This window comes from Cibotium barometz, chromosome 22 (genome assembly GCF_041138505.1).
Source record: "Cibotium barometz isolate CiBa-2024 chromosome 22, ASM4113850v1, whole genome shotgun sequence".
In the NCBI taxonomy this organism is placed as follows: domain Eukaryota; kingdom Viridiplantae; phylum Streptophyta; class Polypodiopsida; order Cyatheales; family Cibotiaceae; genus Cibotium; species Cibotium barometz.
Window position 1 is genome coordinate 49,894,185 of NC_141067.1, and position 18,113 is coordinate 49,912,297.

The window sequence follows — 18,113 nt, forward strand, 5'->3', positions numbered from 1 at the left end:
ATTTTGCCTGCGCAGTACTTGGAATGCAAAAACGGAGGGCGAAATGACTTCAGATCAAAATTCTGAAACGATCGAGCCCCACGGGCTCTCCCACGGCATATACTAACCTGCAGACGCTTGTGAAACCTCGTTGCAATCGGAGGAGATGAAGCGGCAGGTGCCGGTGATGCTGCCCGGGAGGAGGAAGCCTGCTCTGATACCAATTGTTGGAATTAGGGTTGCAGGAATGCACACACAACTTCAAGAAGATGAGGAAGCTTGAGCACAACACAGTAGTGTATTATGAGTGCCAAAAATGAAAGATAACAAGCCCTAGAAGATAATGGGCGTATATACAATGCACGGGGGAAAAAACCTCCTAGTGAGGGAAAAAGTGCCCCGGCGGTCCTAAGTGTGTTCACACACATCACTACTATAATATGGTAACAATAACTTCTTGTACTTCCCAAGAGATAGAGAACTTCTTTTGGGGCATACTCGAATGAAGACCATATCTACTTCTTCGAATTCTCTGTCTGTCCTGTTCTTATCTGCATATTGCTTCTGTCTATCCTAGTAGGTAGATTTTATATCTTTGCGAATTGACTGCATCTGCCGACTTCGATAGTTTTTTTGAATTTTCTCATTACCATCATAGAGAATATAAAATGTTATAATTTTCCTTCGCTCAGTATTTACGTATTCATTTTTCTAATATTGATGGGATTTAAACATAGGATTAAAGTGAACTCTTATTTTGATTAAAAAAAATTCTTTTATTCATCATTTTATGCATAAAAATCAATATTGGTGAAAGCAACACTTTTGTAATAAAAAAATTCTTTTATGCATCAATTTATGCATACAAATCACTATTAGTGAAAGTAACACTTTTACAAAAAAAATTCTTTTATGCATCAACTTATGCATAAAATCCATGAAAGTAACAGTTTTATAAAAAACAATATTCTTTTATGCATCTATTTATGCATAAAAATCATTTTGATAAAAGTAACACTTTTATAATAAAAAAATATTCTTTTATGAATCTATTTATGCATAAAATCCATTTTTATGAGAGTAACACTTTTATAATAAAAAATATTCTTTTATGCATCTATTTATGCATAAAAATCCATTTTGATGAAAGTAACACTTTTATAATAAAAAAAATATTCTTTTATGCATCTATTTATTCATAAAAATCCATTTTCATGAAAGCAACACTTTTATAATAATAAAAATATTCTTTTATGCATCTATTTATGCATAAAATTTAATTCTATTAAAAATCACTCTTTTATAATAAAAAAATTAATCAATATGCATCTTTCTATGCATAGAACTTAATTCTGTTGAAAATCACTCTTTTTTAATAATCAATATGCATCCTTCTATGCATGAATGAAAATGACACTTTTAGAATACACAAACGATGGGGATTACTCTTTTTGATTAATAAAAGATAAAATTTATTTCACAAATTTTTAGAAAATTTTACCATAACCTCCTTTGTATGGCTGAATATTTTTTAATTATTCTAACCTTAATCTACTTAGGAATTATCCCCAATTGGTTTAAAGCATTCTAAACTAATCAATTTTTACTTTTAAGAGAGAAACAATATGAACAGTTTAATTCCAACATTTAGATCACTTAACTAGGATAAAGAAGGGCTGATTTTAAGAATGAGAGAGGGGGAAAGCCTTTTCAACAAGGCATAGCTTCAAAGTTTTCAATTTAAGCAAAACAAGATTTGAAAAACCATTAAAAGAATAAAGAAAAGGTAAAATTACTATCTTACATAAATTTTGGGAGCTTTCCTTTGGCTCGATGGTTTGAGGGTTCTACTCTTGTTAACAACAAGAGTGGCCACCAGTTCTTTAGAAGAGGGAATGGTCAAAAACTAGTGAATTATTAAGAAATTCACAGTTCTTGGCTCTTGGGAGGAGGAGGAGAGTAACAGTGTATAAAACACTATTAAGCTTCAACAAAGGGGGAGGCTTTTATTTGTAAGAAAAGGTGAGCTCCTAACCAAGCAAACTGATTCTGGAATTTTTTGGATCAGTTTGGTCAATTTTTGACCATTTTTAGGTCAGTTTAGCTTACTTTTTAGAACTAGACTTAAATTAGGAGAGAGGAGAGATGAAATATCTCAATTTTTGATGATTTAAAACTCCACCACATGTGTGAAGTAGGCGCCTCATTCATGAGGGGGGAATCCCTATTGTGAGGTGTCAAAAATCTATTTTTTTAGTTTTTTCTTTGGTCCTTAATTAGTCCACTCTTCATCTTATGTGAGCATTTACTCATTTTTGGGGTGATTTTCTTTATTTATTCTATTTATCTTCTCCACACATTTGGAAGAATCTGATTGGCCCCTCAAAACCTTAATTTAATTTTTTTTGAAAATCAGGACCCCTAGGATAAGGCCTCTTCAACAAATTATACTTGATTTCTAATGCACCTTCTGAAAATCTTTTTGAACTTCTGTTTTGGGGGAACTTATTTTAATAAGATGAGATATTTTTCTATTCAAAATCTGAATAACCTCTCTCTAGAACATTTTCTCTCTAGGCCAAAACAGGTAGAAACAAGATCTTTTATATTTCTAAAGAGGGATTTGACTACAGGGGAAGATGCTGGACATCTTGAGAGGCTGGGGAGGAATCTTACAATGAGAAGATGTATAATGAGTTAGATAGAATCCGCATTTAGATGTTATTTATGACATGCATAACAAGGGTGTAAGATAAGTCTAAGAGGATGTCATAAAAAGTTAACTTTTGTCTCCCACATGCTTTCTTGGAAAAACCTCATATACCCACTAATTTGAAATTCAAAACCATCCCTTCCACAATAACTAAATTCAAAAACCACTTTAGAAAGTTTAAAAAAAAGATAGAGATGATAATCTCCTATGAACATATACATTTTAAATCTATTTCTATTTTTATTGTATAGTAAATTCAATTGTACTTTAAATAAATATAAGTCTTCAATCAATTCCATGCCACAATACTTAGAAGTAAACTTGTAATAAGACTATTATTTAGAACTTAGAACCTTGATTTAGTTTCTATTATCGATTCAATCATAAAACAATCCAATAACTTTGTACCATGATATCTAATATTAAATATATAATAAGTTTAATAGATAAGGTATGGGATAAAATACAAGTTTAGCATAGGTTTATGATGTATTTTAAAATAGTAAAATCTATTCAGCTACTCTAAGACTCTAAAGTGTTGAAATATACAAGTGAATGGGTGTGTGCGGAACAAGCCCTTAACAAGAGGCTATAAAAGAGAATCTATAACTGAGTGAGAAGCAGTGAAAAGGTGAGAGGTATCTACTAGGAGAGAATAAAGGGTAGCATGAGAAGATTTAGGATGTGTGGAGATATTCTAGGAAAAGTGAAGAGGTGGAGAGAATCAAGCAAAAGAGGTGGAGTGAATCAAGGAGAGATCAGTGGGATTAGATGCTTGGCATCTTATGGATATAAACTCTATACCATGAGGCATTGGCCTAATGAGAATTTGCTGGTTTTTGATTAGCCATGCCTACATTAAGCTATCAGTTAATTGCTTACTAATGTCGTCTTAATCATCGTCTCATCACTTTGTTAATGATGCTGATTCTTGCATTTGATCCACCATAGCTCATCACATTGCTACAAATTTAACATGGTATCAGAGCCTAGCTTAGAATCCATCCAATTTATGAGCTTATTATCTTGCTAATCACCCAATTAATTACGATTAAGAGATAATAAAAAATTTTAAGCTCTTTTTCAATTACCCTCTGTAACCCCAACTCGTGGAGGAGCTCTCTCTCTCTCTCTCTCTCTCTCTCTCTCTCTCTCTCGCCATAACATTAGACCCTCTTAGCCCACATCTAGCCATAACCCCACGCATCATGAGCCACAGTCACGTGGAATCGCCAAACCACTGGGAGAAGCTGCTCAAAATCGTAATTTTTCAAGCGCCAGTTTTTTGAAGAAATCTGCAGATCTTCTCTTCCATAGAAGCAATTGGTCTAATTCCTCTTGGCCCCAAGGATTTTCAAGGGTGCTCTACATGCTAGTGATGTCAAATTTGTGAAATTCCTCAAGGAGAAGTGGCATCAAGCTTTGCATCATCAAATCTGCAAGTGACTTTGGTAAAACACAGATTAAGCATTCAATGTTTGGTCAAATCTTTTGTTTCTTAGCTTGATCCTCTACTAGACTAACAGCTATTGATGCCTTTGAAAGGAGTTGAGCTCATTTGAACTCTAAGACCCCAGATCTGGCATCCTCGCACACTCTGTTTTCTACACACAAAATAGGGGATTATTTTGCTAATCAGTGATTAATCAACACTTGGTGCAATTGAGGGTTCAAATTTACCATTGGGTATCTGATATAGAATCCTATAACTTCAGATTACAATTCGGAGATGGTTTGATACTCCAACCATTCAGTAACAGATTTGTTACCCTTGGCTTTATGTAATTTTTGGTGAATTTATGCTGATAAATCTATTGTAATCATCAACTAAACACCAGATTGGGTTGTAAAAGGGTAGACACTACCCTTGAATCTTGAAATTGGAAAAAGAGGTAAGACCCCCTTCACATCATCATGAGTACAACACAGGAGATAGCTAAATTTAATGGAGAGCAGTTTTATACATGGTAAACAAAAACCATGTATTTGCTCATGAGGAAAAATCTTGGAGGGAAGAGATGAATGCCCAGAGGTGAGTGGGGAAAATGAGTAGAAGAGTAGGAATGAGAAAGAATTAGGACTCATCACACTCAATTTAAATGATGAAATCACTCAGCACATCACAAGGATACAATGGGCAAAAGATGCATGGGATGAACTCAATAAATAATTTGGCACTCAAGCAAAAAATTCAAGGATAAATATGCTAATGCAATTCTACAAACTTGATATGAAGGAAAGTGAACCTTTAATCACACACTTGAACAAATACAAAAGCATTAAGCAACAACTGCAGCCATTGTGGCAAGAAGGTAGAGGATGATGAGGCACTAGCAGTGCTTCTGGAAGAGTGTGGACAAAGGTGAATATGAAAACATTGTAACAACCTTAAAGAATGTACCTGAATTGAAGCTGCATGAGATAGAAGGAGCTCTACTAGAGCAAGAGACCAAAGTCAAAGAGAAGAAATGGGTGGACTCAACAGCTAGAGAGGAAAAAGCATTCTTCACCCGAGGAGGATTCTCACGAGAACGAGGAGGATGAGGAAGAGGCAGAGTAGGAGGAAGGGCTTTCACTTGCCACAACTGTGGGAAGCTAGGACACATGGCAAGAGACTGCTTCTAGAGTGAACCCAATGGAGAAGGAAAGACATCAGCAAACTTCATGATGGAGACTCCTAAAAGGAAGTGGAGTCAGATCATCTTTTCAGAGAGAGAGAGAGAGAGAGAGAGAGAGAGAGAGAGAGAGAGAGAGAGAGAGAGAGAGAGAGAGAAACCCCACAACCCAATGTAACCTGTCCCACAACCCAATGTGACTTGCCCCAACAAAGTAAAACCACCTCTGAGCCGATGATGTAGGCCATGTGGACGATGTATGTGTGAGCACTTTAGTCAAGGTCACGGACACTTGTAGTAAGCCTTGGACACATAGAGAGAGAGAGAGAGAGTGTGTGTTAAAGACTATGAGTTTACTAGTCGCAGGCTACCAAGTAAGAGGCAAACTTGGTATAGGGTCCAAGTGTGCTAGGATTATTCACTTGAGGGGAGCTGTTGAAATATACAAGTGAATGGGTGTGTGTAGGAACAAGCCCTTAGCAAGAGGCTATAAAAGAGAATCTATAAATGAGTGAGAAACAGTGAGTGAAAAGGTAAGAGGTATCTACTAGAGGAGAGAATAAAGGGTAGCATGAGAAGATTTAGGATGTGTGGAGATATTTTGGGAAAAAAGAAGAGGTGGAGAGAATCAAGCAAAAGAGGTGGAGTGAATCAAGGAGAGATCAGTGGGATTAGATGCTTGGCATTTTGTGGATATAAACTCTATAAATTGAGGCATTGGCCTAATGAGAATTTGCTAGTTTTTTATTATCCATGCCTACATTAAGCTATCAATTAATTGCTCACTAATCTTATCTTAATGATCATCTAATCAATTTGTTAATGATGTTGATTCTTGCATTTGATCCACCATAGCTCATCACATTGCTACAAATTTAACATAAAGGATAGATAACTAAGATAAATATAAGAAGCCTACCATGCAAGTTTAAAAAGCGAATTATAACTATTAAGAGTTTTAAGCAAATATAATATGATGTGAATGGAAAAGCAAATAACAACTATTTTGGTACTTCAATAAATAAGATTGTATATACCTTTGAACACACATGCTACTCGGGGGGTGCACCTCAAAATATGTAAGTCTACCACGTGCGATCATTAGGTGGGGTTTTTTTAATCCAAAATATTGGGTAAATTTACAGAAATACAATTACAAGTGGGGTATTTTAATTGTACTCTGGAAAAAAAACCGTAAGTTTATAAAGAAAAAGGGGTAGTTTTAGTAGCTCAAAATTCACAGATAAGGGGATTTTTAAATACCGCTTGAACGCACGTCGTAGGAGGGGCTTCCATATAGTGGACCCCCCGAGACATGCTATGGAGGATATTAAACAAATAAAGACTTTAAGGAATTAAGATAGATATCATCAACATATATTAAGTTTATCACTCAAGTAATAATAAAATTAAATGAAACAATTATATATGCACATGCACATGTATGGGTATGGTCCTAGGCACATGTATGGTATGGGCCAAGGCACATGGACATATTCATTAGCCAATGAGAAATGGTCAGGCACTATATAAATGATCTTGGTCTATGCTATTATACCTTTTATCATCTTTTGACATATATCTATTACATCTTCTTGGAGCTTATGCCCAAGTTTTCATGGCTAGTTCATAGCACTCTTTACATGGGTCCCTTGAGCATAAATTTGGGAGCATGGACATATTCATTAGCTAGTGAGAAATGGTCAGGCACTGTATAAGTGATCTTGGTCTATGTTGTTATACCTTTTATCATCTTTTGACATATATCTATTACATCTTCTTGGACCTTAAGCCCAGGTTTTCATGGCTAATTCATGGCACTCTTTCCATGTCTAGCTGCTACTCCCTAGGATGAGTAAACACTTCGAATATTTTCTTAGGTGTGGTATAAGGCATAGTCCTAGAAATGTTTCTTTTGGTCATAAAGCATTCTCATTTGGTGCTTTATAATTTTTCTACGAAAAGTAAATTCATAAACACTTCAAATTTTCTTCAAAAAGATTACAAGGAACTTGATATGTCTTCATAGACATTGAGTGTCCTGTGTTGAGTGCTTTTACTTTTATAAGCAAGCCACCTAACTTTGATTTAGTCAAACTACAAATCCAAAATCCAACACAAAATACATATTCATATAGGGTATTCACATGTAATTTTGAAGGCATATTTTTTTTTAATGCTTCTTCTCATATTAGCATTGGATGACAATAAACTATGGATGTTTTTTTCCAACATCTGATATGACCTTTTAGTAGCCCCGACAAGATGTACAAGGTGCCCCCAACCACAAAGGATCGTACTCCTATTGAAAAGTGTTGTTCTAGCATATTGTGTTCATAGGGATACCTTGGCATCGTGTGAATTGTTCACATGTGCACTTTTTGTATAAATGCAACAAAGAATCATGAATCAAAAGCTTGTTCTGTATAATGGGAGGATTGTGAAGGCTAGGGAAGTGCCAAGAGGGGATTGAGAGCACCAAATTACATTGCCTAAATTAAGCCTTAAGGTCAGCCTATTCTTTGATTAAAGTGATGCTTCATATCCTTTAAATTAAACCAACATGTGTTTAGTGTGAATAATCATCATATGAATTTAGTGTGTTTGACGTACAATAGGGTCTTTTGGTTCTGAGAGTTCTTTTGTCCTCGTTGATGCACACAACTCATAATCTTAGTATACAAATTCTTCGAGAAAAACCTTCTTGATTTCTATGGACAAGCTGGTTGAGTTGGAGTATTGAACATTCTCTCTCTCTCTCTCTCTCTCTCTCTCTCTCTCTCTCTCGTGTGCTTATTGATTTCCTCGGAGGAAATATCATTTTGATCGTTGGGGGCTGCATAGCAGCTTTCCTTGGGAGAAAGGAGGCGGCCGTTTACTTATGTTCTACTTCTGCATAAACGCACACACTTGATTCACAGAAGTTTACGCCATTCCAAATAGTCTTCGCTACCATCATTCCAAATGTTGGCCACTCTCGAAAACACAGTAAAGCTTTAATTCATCATACAATGGAGAATTTAGAAGTAGAGTGCAACGCCCCCCTTTCCTGGAGCTGCAGGCGAAGTCGAAGAGCTTTCCAGTGGCGGAGTACATTGCGACGTCCACCTCCGCATCGAAGAGGACGGGACGGCCCTCGGGGGCAGACAGCCGCCCCGATGGTGGTTGGTTTTCCGCAGGCGCAGGATCAACCAGCAGCAGATGAAGGGGAGGTGGAGCCATGTCGGCATCAGCTGGTTGGGAAGTAGTGGTACCGGACGACGTCATTTTGGGTTGGCTGATCTTACAAGTGCAAGGCGAGGGTGGCTGCCGGATGTGAGCGCGGCAAGGAATGTTAAAAAAGAGCAGGTAAGGTCGCGTGTATTTCTATGAGAATCGCAGTCAAACATTTTTTTCATACTTTTCATTTATTTTTGTTGAAAAAAATTGGACGGAGGAGGCATCGTTGAATATGAGACAATTTTTTTTTCAAGCTGAGCAACCAACCCCATAGTGGTTAGTACAAGGCCCTCAAGCTCGAGTGGATCCACTAGATTCGAGTCTAGCTTAATCGGATGATAGTCCTTCTAGGGCTTTTGTCATAATTGCTAGGGCTCTTGGCATAATTGCTATGACGTAAAAACACCCCCAATGACACAAACCAACCTTTAGCCAAGCACTCGCAAGTCCCGACCGCCAAGTGAAAATATAACAAGTTTTTTTTTGGAGTATTTAAGTGTAATATTTTATAGGTATTTTAAAATATCACAAAATATTTCACATCAAAAACGCCCAATTGCCTGGCTACAGTTGGCTGGGATTTGGATGTGTTGTTATTGCCTTTGCAACTTACAAATTGCACTTACTACATATTAAAGCCTGCGAGACTACCACCCTTCATCTATGTTTTTCCATAACTTCCATAGTAATCCATAGTCAGGACCTTTGCAACTTGTAGGTGGTAGAGTCGCTATTGCACTTATTTTGTAGCACTACGTTTAATAGCCTACCTGACAACCACTCCAGCCAGCCTCCACGCTAACTTCCATAACTTCCCATTTCGTACACGACGCACGCCATCGGGCCACGATTTTTTACGAGGGACAAATCATGAAGACCCAACTTACATTTTTCCATAACTTCCATAATAATTCCCATAGTCGGGACCTTTCCACGCAAGGTACCCCTCAGGACTAAGTGCCATGGGGTCTTAAAGACCCTTGTCAGATGACATCAATGGATGACATTGATCGAAATCGCGATGCCTTTTTCGACCGTCGAATAAAGTAAACTAGGGTTTTTTGTTGTTGCTTGAAGGTATAGTGTAGTGGTAAGATGTTTCCAATGGTGACCCAAGCTCTTAAGTTCAAATCCTCTTTTGCACATAACATCTTGCTCCAAAATTTTCTAAGTCCGAAACCCAAATTCACCCTTATGCCATGATATAAACTAAGAAGTAAACTACGATTTTCTCAGTAAACTAGGAAGTAAACTATGCTCGTTTACTAAACTAGAAAGTAAACTATGATCGCTTAGTAAACTAGGAAGTAAACTATGATCGCTTAGTAACCTAGTTTACTATATCCGACGGCCCAAAAAAGGCGTCGCGATTTTTTTTCAATGCCATCCATTGATGTCACCTGACAAGGGTCTTTAAGACCCCGTGGCACTTAGTCTCCTGAGGCAAGGTACCCCCTTGTTGATATCCGACTCACAAGAAACTTTATTAAAAAAGATTAGACTCCACTGTTCGTAGAAATTGTTTTTCCAACAATTCAAAAAACCTTCAACCTCAAATTTTGTAGGTTTTTTCTAGATTTTAAAAATTTCTAAGAACTAAAATCTCTTAAGGTTTTTAGGTTTTTGTGAATTGTTATTTTAAAATTTGAGGGTTATTTTTCAAAATTTGCCATTCACCTGACACTCAACCTCAGTTTTTCGTGAACACTGCTCGAGTCGTATTCACAAAAAACCTAGGTTTAGTGTAATGTGAATTGTTAAAATTGAGATTTAGCCTGAAAAAATATAATTAAAAGGTTTTTATGAATTGTAATTTTTAGAGTTATTTAATTATTTGACCTTTATTTAAAATTTTCAACATTTAAAAAATGTTAAATATCTAAGCTTTGAAGAGTTTTAAATTTTTAATATAATTCTTATAAATTTTTAATCAATATTAATTATAATTTTTAATATTAATTAATAATTACTAATGAGTAAATTAGTTAAAAATTAATTTTTAATATTAATTAATAAAGTTAAAAATTAATAGTTATTAATAATTAGTAATCTCTAATTTAATAATTAATAATGTGAATGCTAACTTGGGCCAATGGGCCAGCGATTCAATTCGGATTAATGGGAGTGCACCAGCCTTCGACTCGTCACTCTCAAGTCATATTGTATATAGTTGATCCTCATAGTCACAGCAGCACCTTACCAAACCGCAACCACGTAGGTATATCAAGAACACTTCTACGTTTATCTTTATGGTCAGTCACCCCCTGTTTTCCAAGCATCGAGAAATTCTAAAATAATTAGGACCTGAATAATAATACCTTGATGTGAATTCACAGGCAACAATATTGAGGCGGGGACCTCACTGCTTCCTTCGAGTTGAGTCAGTCGACCCGCCCCGTTGTTGCTAGGAGTATGCTAACTCGCTGAGTCTGTACTCTGCTAAGTTCCTAAGTCTCATGAGTCTGCTCTATGACTGCCTATGAGCAAACTTTGGCCAACTTGAGTGTTGGCGGGGGGATATGACCGCTTATTCCCGATGCAACCTACTGAGGTTCACTGGTTATGCATGCAGTATACACCAAATAAATGTGGATCTAACTCAAAATAAACAAATATAGCATACAGATCACTGAACACTATCTGGGTTGACCGCTAAATAAATAGCATAGAAACACGATACCTTAATGGATAATGTTAACGATCATAGCGTATAATGAAACAGAATTAAAATACACAGAGACGTAACAGGAAGATGAATGTACAAGTTGAAGATAACAAAAAAGAACAGACTTCCTTATATTAAAAAAAAAAGAAAGTGATACAATCGACAACGAGTCTTATGTAAGGCTCAGTATTCATCAATTTATAGTGCTTGCTTACAGTATTTGTCAGTACTATGATGATAAGATGTGCTGCTTGAGTGTTTAAGGAAGCATCCTTTCCTGCAATAAAGTAGGTAGGCCCTACTGGTTGACGATGCTAACACGCACCTGTTCGTCAGCAGAGACGACGCTGGCCCACGGCTCCAGGCTAGCCTACAGCTAACACTTGGCACACCCAATGGGTCAGATTCCCAATCCGACGACTTGAACCCGCAATGTTGTTGTCTTCTCAACTATTAGATTCCTTTTAGCTTCTGGGCGAGTTTTGATCATAGCTAATGGAGGGGTTAGTGATGACATCTAGTTCAATGCTTGTAGAGGCCAAATCGTGAATGCTGTGGTAGCATGTACGTCTTGGAGGAGTGCACTCGGAAGGCGAAGGATGGAAAATGCCTTCCATGCATACTTGCCTTGAGTTCCTTGATGTGAGTGAGGATCTCGGCGGTGCCGTGGTTGTTGATTTGTTGCTGGTCTTTGTCAAACATTATCATGGTGATTAGTCGATCATGCAGTTGGTCATAGTTCTTATGGAGAGCAGTGAATAATCCTTCAGCACTTCCAACAGCTGTAGCCTTCCTATATTGATAGGTGCTTGCGGATTTAGTGTTGGCATGTTCTATGGGGGTATCTCCACTTTCGCTGCTTTTTCTGCTTTCCTAACTTCACCACTTAATTCAGAGGGCAAAGTGATGCTCTGAGCTAAGGATGGCTCTGCCTATGCTAGTGATACCCCAACTATATATCGGGTAGGAGCACAAAGATGGGAGGAAGAGGAGTTGCCCATGATCCTTGAAGAGGACTTTATCTTTGTAAATAGTCTTCTAGTGTCATTGTTGCTGTGTCTCCATCTTCAAGAATGTTGAGTTCTTTGTCCTCTATCCACCAGAGTAAATTTCTTTGTCATTAGAGCTATGATTGTCATACTGGTTGTTGGCATAGCTAGGAGTGAGGTTTTGAAACCCATTCTTTGATCTCCAATGTTGCGAAGAAGGCAGTTCTCTTTGTGGCTGTCATCGGGTTCTCCTTTTGTTGTAAGGATCTTTACTGTCCCGCTGCCAGATGACTAGCCATTGATGTAGAAATTTGTACAAGGACCTAGACACATCCGTCGTAGATGGTGGCTTCCTTTTCAAGGTAATGGTAACTTTAGCTTGTGTAAACACAGACACAAGAAGGAACTAGGGGATGCTGGGTTTTGGGAGTGTGTTGTACGTTATGGGCTGTGGATGTACAGACGGCTTTTTCTTAAGTTTTGGACATGGGGGTTGGATTTTCTAGGGTTAGAAGTTCGTCTTTGGTCAGATATATGGTTTTCTTCATGGCTATGTGCAAAGCATGTGTAAGGAGAGAGAAAGTGTTGAAGGCCATTTGCAGGTAAAGGGTTATGGCTTGGGGCGAGAAGGGGTTCTGCATGCAAATAGATAAATACACCAAGATTAGTTGGATTTTTTTTTTGGGGGGGGTTAAGAGTTACCATGTAGCATTGGCATGCAACGGTTGAAAATTCTTGATGAGACTGCATCGTGTCACTAAGCACTCGAGGCAAATCTTTCATGATTGTTTGGAGAGGGTCACTGTCATGATGGTGATGGATGCTCAGGTAGTGGATTGTTGGTTCTCTCACCTTAATGAAGGGATTCAAGAGCATCGGTGCATGGTAAAGTCACATCCAGTAGCTGGAGACTCGCTTCTAGAACTGTGCCGTTGAGCATGCTGAGAGAAGGAAAGTGCTATCATAGAACTTTTAGATGATTCAGAACGGTCATGTCCACCAGAGCTTCAATTTTCTGAAATGTGGACCCATGCGAGACTAAAATAAGAGGACCATATCTTCTTCCTTGAATATCCAAAACTTGAGTTAGCGATCGACCCATTTCTTCCTTCTTTTCTGGACAACTGTGGGGTGACATAGAAACTCTTGAAGCGAGCTTCGTCTTGTGCAAGAAGCTCGTCCAGGCGATGCTCAAGGGACTCTTGTGGTCTTAACTTTTCTACAATGGTGATGTGGAGACTTGGCACTAGGAATTCCATTGGTTCGACTGCCTCAGTGCCATAAATTAGTTTGAATGGTGTCATTCCAGTCGAAATCTTGTAGGTTGTGCAGAAGGCCCATAAAGCTGAATAAAGCTTTTCATACCAGTCATTCTGATTTTGATTGACCAACTTTGTGAGAATCTTCTTGAGGATTTTGTTGGTCGATTCAGCTTGAGCACCATTGGCTTGTGAATAGTATATTGTGGAGCATTTATGAATGATGAGATGTTGGGTGACTAGTTCTTTGATGACATCATTGACAAAGTGCTTGCCTTGGTCACTGATCAACTCGATCGGGCATCTTAAATGAGTGATTATCATCTTGTACAATAATTTGGCAATTGATTGTGTTGTGTTATCCTAGAGAGCACGGGATTCTACCCATTTTGTGTTGTAGTTTGTTGCTACTAGGACATACTTATGACTGGCAAAATGGCCCGGGGGCATAAATGGACCTACAAAGTCAAGGCCACATTTCTGGAATGGTTCTAAGGGAAGTATTGGGTTGTGTGGCATCCTATCTCCATCATTTGGTTGGCCAAGACATTGTCATATGTCACATTGTTTAGCCCATATGTATGCATCACCAAGTACTGTTGGTCACTAGAGACCTTCTTGGAGGATTTTCCTCCCGGTGATTTGTCCGACAAAGTGCCCTTCACTGATTCCTTGGTGAGCTTCTTTGAGGAAAGTGTCCTGCTCATGTGGTGAGATACACCTCTAGAGGATTTGGTCGATCCCTTTCTTGTATAGTTGGCCAGCTATCTATGACTTGGAAGTGCCAGCTGCGGATTGCAATATGCTTCTTCTCATCGCTAGAAAGATTATCCTCCATCAAACCTATGACAACAAATGTTAGCATTTCATCATACAATGTATGGGGGGATGGGGATGATTGTGTCAGTTGTGAATAGCTTAGCATCCGATAGATCATCTACTACTCAGGTTGGGGCTTCCCCGACAGACTCAAGCCAGGAGGATAAATAATCTACATTTGAATGATTGGCACTTGGGGTTTGCACTATTGTGAACTCAAATTCTTGGATTATTAGTATCCATCTGGCTAGCTGTCTTGATAGACTCTACTTATCTACCAAATACAACAGGGAAAAGTGATCCACATGAAAGGTAAATTTATTACCCAAACCACCAATAGGTAGTGCCAAAACTTGGTTACTGAGTAGATCATGCGAAGCGCTTCTCTATGTGTGGTTGAGTAGTTGCGTGCTTAGCATTAGAGAGCCTTCAACTCGCATAGTATATAGGCCAGAACCATTTCTTCTCGGCCTCTTGCATTAGCACACTGCCAATTGGCGACATCAAAGGCATCCACAAAGACGTGAAAGGGCAGGTTTCGAGGTTGGACAATTGGTGCTTCTCATAGTGTGATCTTGAGACATGGAAATTCGATATTGCATTCCTCTATCTAGTTTAACTATGCTTTCCTTAACTACTTGATCAAAGGTGTTTTGATCTGCACCATCCGTCGAATCACAAGGGCTGCTACATGGGCAAGGTATCTGAGCATTCGACTATGTCATCTAACTTGTCCCAGAAATCTTCTTAGCTCTTTCTCATTTGTTGGAGTTGGGGCTTTTCGGATCACCTTGACCTTGGCCGAGTGGATTGCTATTTGTTCCTTAGAAATGATGTGGCCTAGTAGAATTTTCTTTTTGGATAGTGAAGGCACATTTGGCTGGATTCAGGCTTAATTTGGAGAGTCTGCATTTGGCCAAGCATAGTTGTAGGTGCATCAAATTTTGAGATGTTTTTCCAAAAACACTGAATTCATCAATGAATACTCTCATAAAGGTGGTCACGAAATCAACGAAATTTTCTTAGACCATGTGTTGAAATGTGGTGAGAGCGGCAGTATCTACCCTTTTACAACTCAATCTGGTGTTTAAGACATGATTACAACAAATTTATCAGCATGAAAATCACCAGAAATTACATTAAATCAAGGGTAACCAATTTATCAGCATAAAATCACCAAAAATTACATTAAATCAAGGGTAACCAATTTGTACGGAATGGTTGGAGTATCAAACCAACTCCGAATTACAATCTGAAGTTATAGGGATCTGTATATCAGATACCTAATGGTTAATTTGAACCCTCAATTGTATCAAAATACAGTGATTAGCACTGATTAATCATTGATTAGTAAATTAATCCTCTATTTTGTGTGTAGAAAACAGAGTATGCGAGGAGTCAAGATCTGGGGCCTTAGACTTCAAATGAGCTCAAATGCTTTCAAGGCCATCAATAGCAATGAGTCTAGTAGAGGATTAAGCCAATAAACACAAGATTTGACCAAATATTGAATGCTTAATCTCTGTTTTACCAAAGTCACCTGCAGACTTGATGAAGAGCTTGGATTTTACTGTAGACTTGATGAAATTGAATTCTGACTTCACCAGCTTGTAGAGCATGCTTGAAAACACTTGGGGCTAAGAGGAATTAGACCCATTTGAGCTGATGAAGAAGAGATCTGAGTTTTTCTCCCAGAAACAGGTGCCTGCTAAATTTGTGATTTCTCCTGAACGCATCAACGGTTTGCTGCGCTGATTTGATGAGCTTGAGTAGCAATGAGATAGCTATGTTGGGCTAAAAGGTTTTGGGCCAATTTGACGTGTGCAAGGAGAGGGAGCTCCTCCACCACTGGCTGGGGGTACAGAGGTGAGTTGAAAAATAACTAAAAATTTGAATAATTTCTAATTATCTACTAATCTTAATTAATTAGATAATGGGCTCATAAACCTGATGGATTCTAGGCATGGCTCTGATACTATGTTGAAATTAGAGCAATGTGATGAGCTATGGTGGATCAAATACTAGAATCAATATCATTAACAAAGTGATTAGCAAATAAATAAGATGTAATTAGTGAGTAATTAGCAAATAGCTTCATGTGGGCATGGATAATCAAAAACTAGCAAATTCTCATTAGGCCAATGCCTCAATTTATAGAGTTTACATCCAAGCATCTAATCCCATTTCTTCTTGATTCACTCCACCTCTTCACTTTTTCCAGAATATCTCCACACTTCCTAAATCTTCTCAGGCTACCCTTTATTCTCTCCCAGTAGATTCTTCTCACCTTTTCACAGGTTCTTTCACATTTACACATCCTCTTTTATAGCCTCTAACCAAGGGTTTGTTCCCGCACAAACCCTATTCACTTGTATATTTCAACACCTCCCGTCAAGTGAATACTCCTAGCACACCTGGACCCTATACCAAGTTTCTCTCTTACTTGATAGCCCGTGACCAGTGCCTCAAGTCCCTAAACTCATAGTCCGTGACATTCTCTCGCTCTATGTGTCCAAGGCTACTACAAGTGCCCACGACCTTGACTAAAGTGCTCACACATACATCTACCACGTGGCCTACATCATCGGTGGCTCAGAGGTAGTTTTACTTTGTTGGGGCAGGATACATTGGGTTGTGGGGTCTCTCTCTCTCTCTCTCTCTCAGAAAAGTTGATCCGACTCCACTTCCTTTGAAGCCTCCATGAAGTTTACCGATGTCGTTCCTTCTCCACCACTGGGTTTGCTGTAGCAGTCTCTTGCCATGTGTCTTGGCTTTCCACAGTTGTGGCAAGTGAAGGTCCTTCCTCCTACTCTGCCTCTTCCTTGTTCTCATCCTCGTGAGAATCCTCCTCGGGTGAAGAATGCTTTTTCTTCTCCTGCTGTTGAGTCGAGCCAATTCTTCTCTTTGCCTCTGCTTTGCCTCTGCTTTGCCTTTGCTCTCTTGCTCTAGTAGAGCTGCTTCTATCTCGTGTAGCTTCAATTCAGGTACATTCTTTAGTGTTGCTACAATATTTTCATATTCACCTTTGTCCACACTCACTGCTAGTGCCTCATCATCTTCTACCTTTTTGCCAATAGCTTCCAGTTATTGCTTAATGCTTTTATATCTATTCAAGTGTGTGATTAAAGGTTCACTTTCCTTCATGTCCAATTTGTAGAATTGCATTAAGAGATTTATCTTTGAATTTTTTGCTTGTGTTCCAAATAATTTATTGAGTTCATCCCATGCATCTTTTGCCCATTGTATCCCTGTGATGTGATGAATGATTTCATCATTTAAACTGAGTGCAATAAGTTCCAATGCTTTTTCATTCCTGCTCTTCCACTCATTTTCCCCTCTCACCTCTGGGCATTCATCTCTTCCCTCAACTAGCCCCCACAGATTTTCCCTCATGAGCAAATACATGGTTTTTGTCTGCCATGTGTAAAATTGCTCCCCATTAAATTTGGCTATTTCTTGTGCTGTACTCATAATGATGTGAAGGGGGTCTTACCTCGATCCAATTTCAAGATTCAAGGGCAGTGTCTACCGTTTTACAACTCAATCTGGTGTTTAAGAGATGATTATAACAAATTTATCAGCATAAAATCACCAAAAATTACATTAAATCAAGGGTAGCCAATTTATCAGCATAAAATCACCAGAAATTACATTAAATCAAGGGTAACCAATTTGTACTGAATGGTTGGAGTATCAAACCAACTCCGAATTACAATCTAAAGCTATAGGGATCTGTATATGAGATACCTAATGGTTAATTTGAACCCTCAATTGTACCAAAATATAGTGATTAGCATTGATTAATCATTGATTAGTAAATTAATCCTCTGTTTTGTGTGCAAAAAACAGAGTATG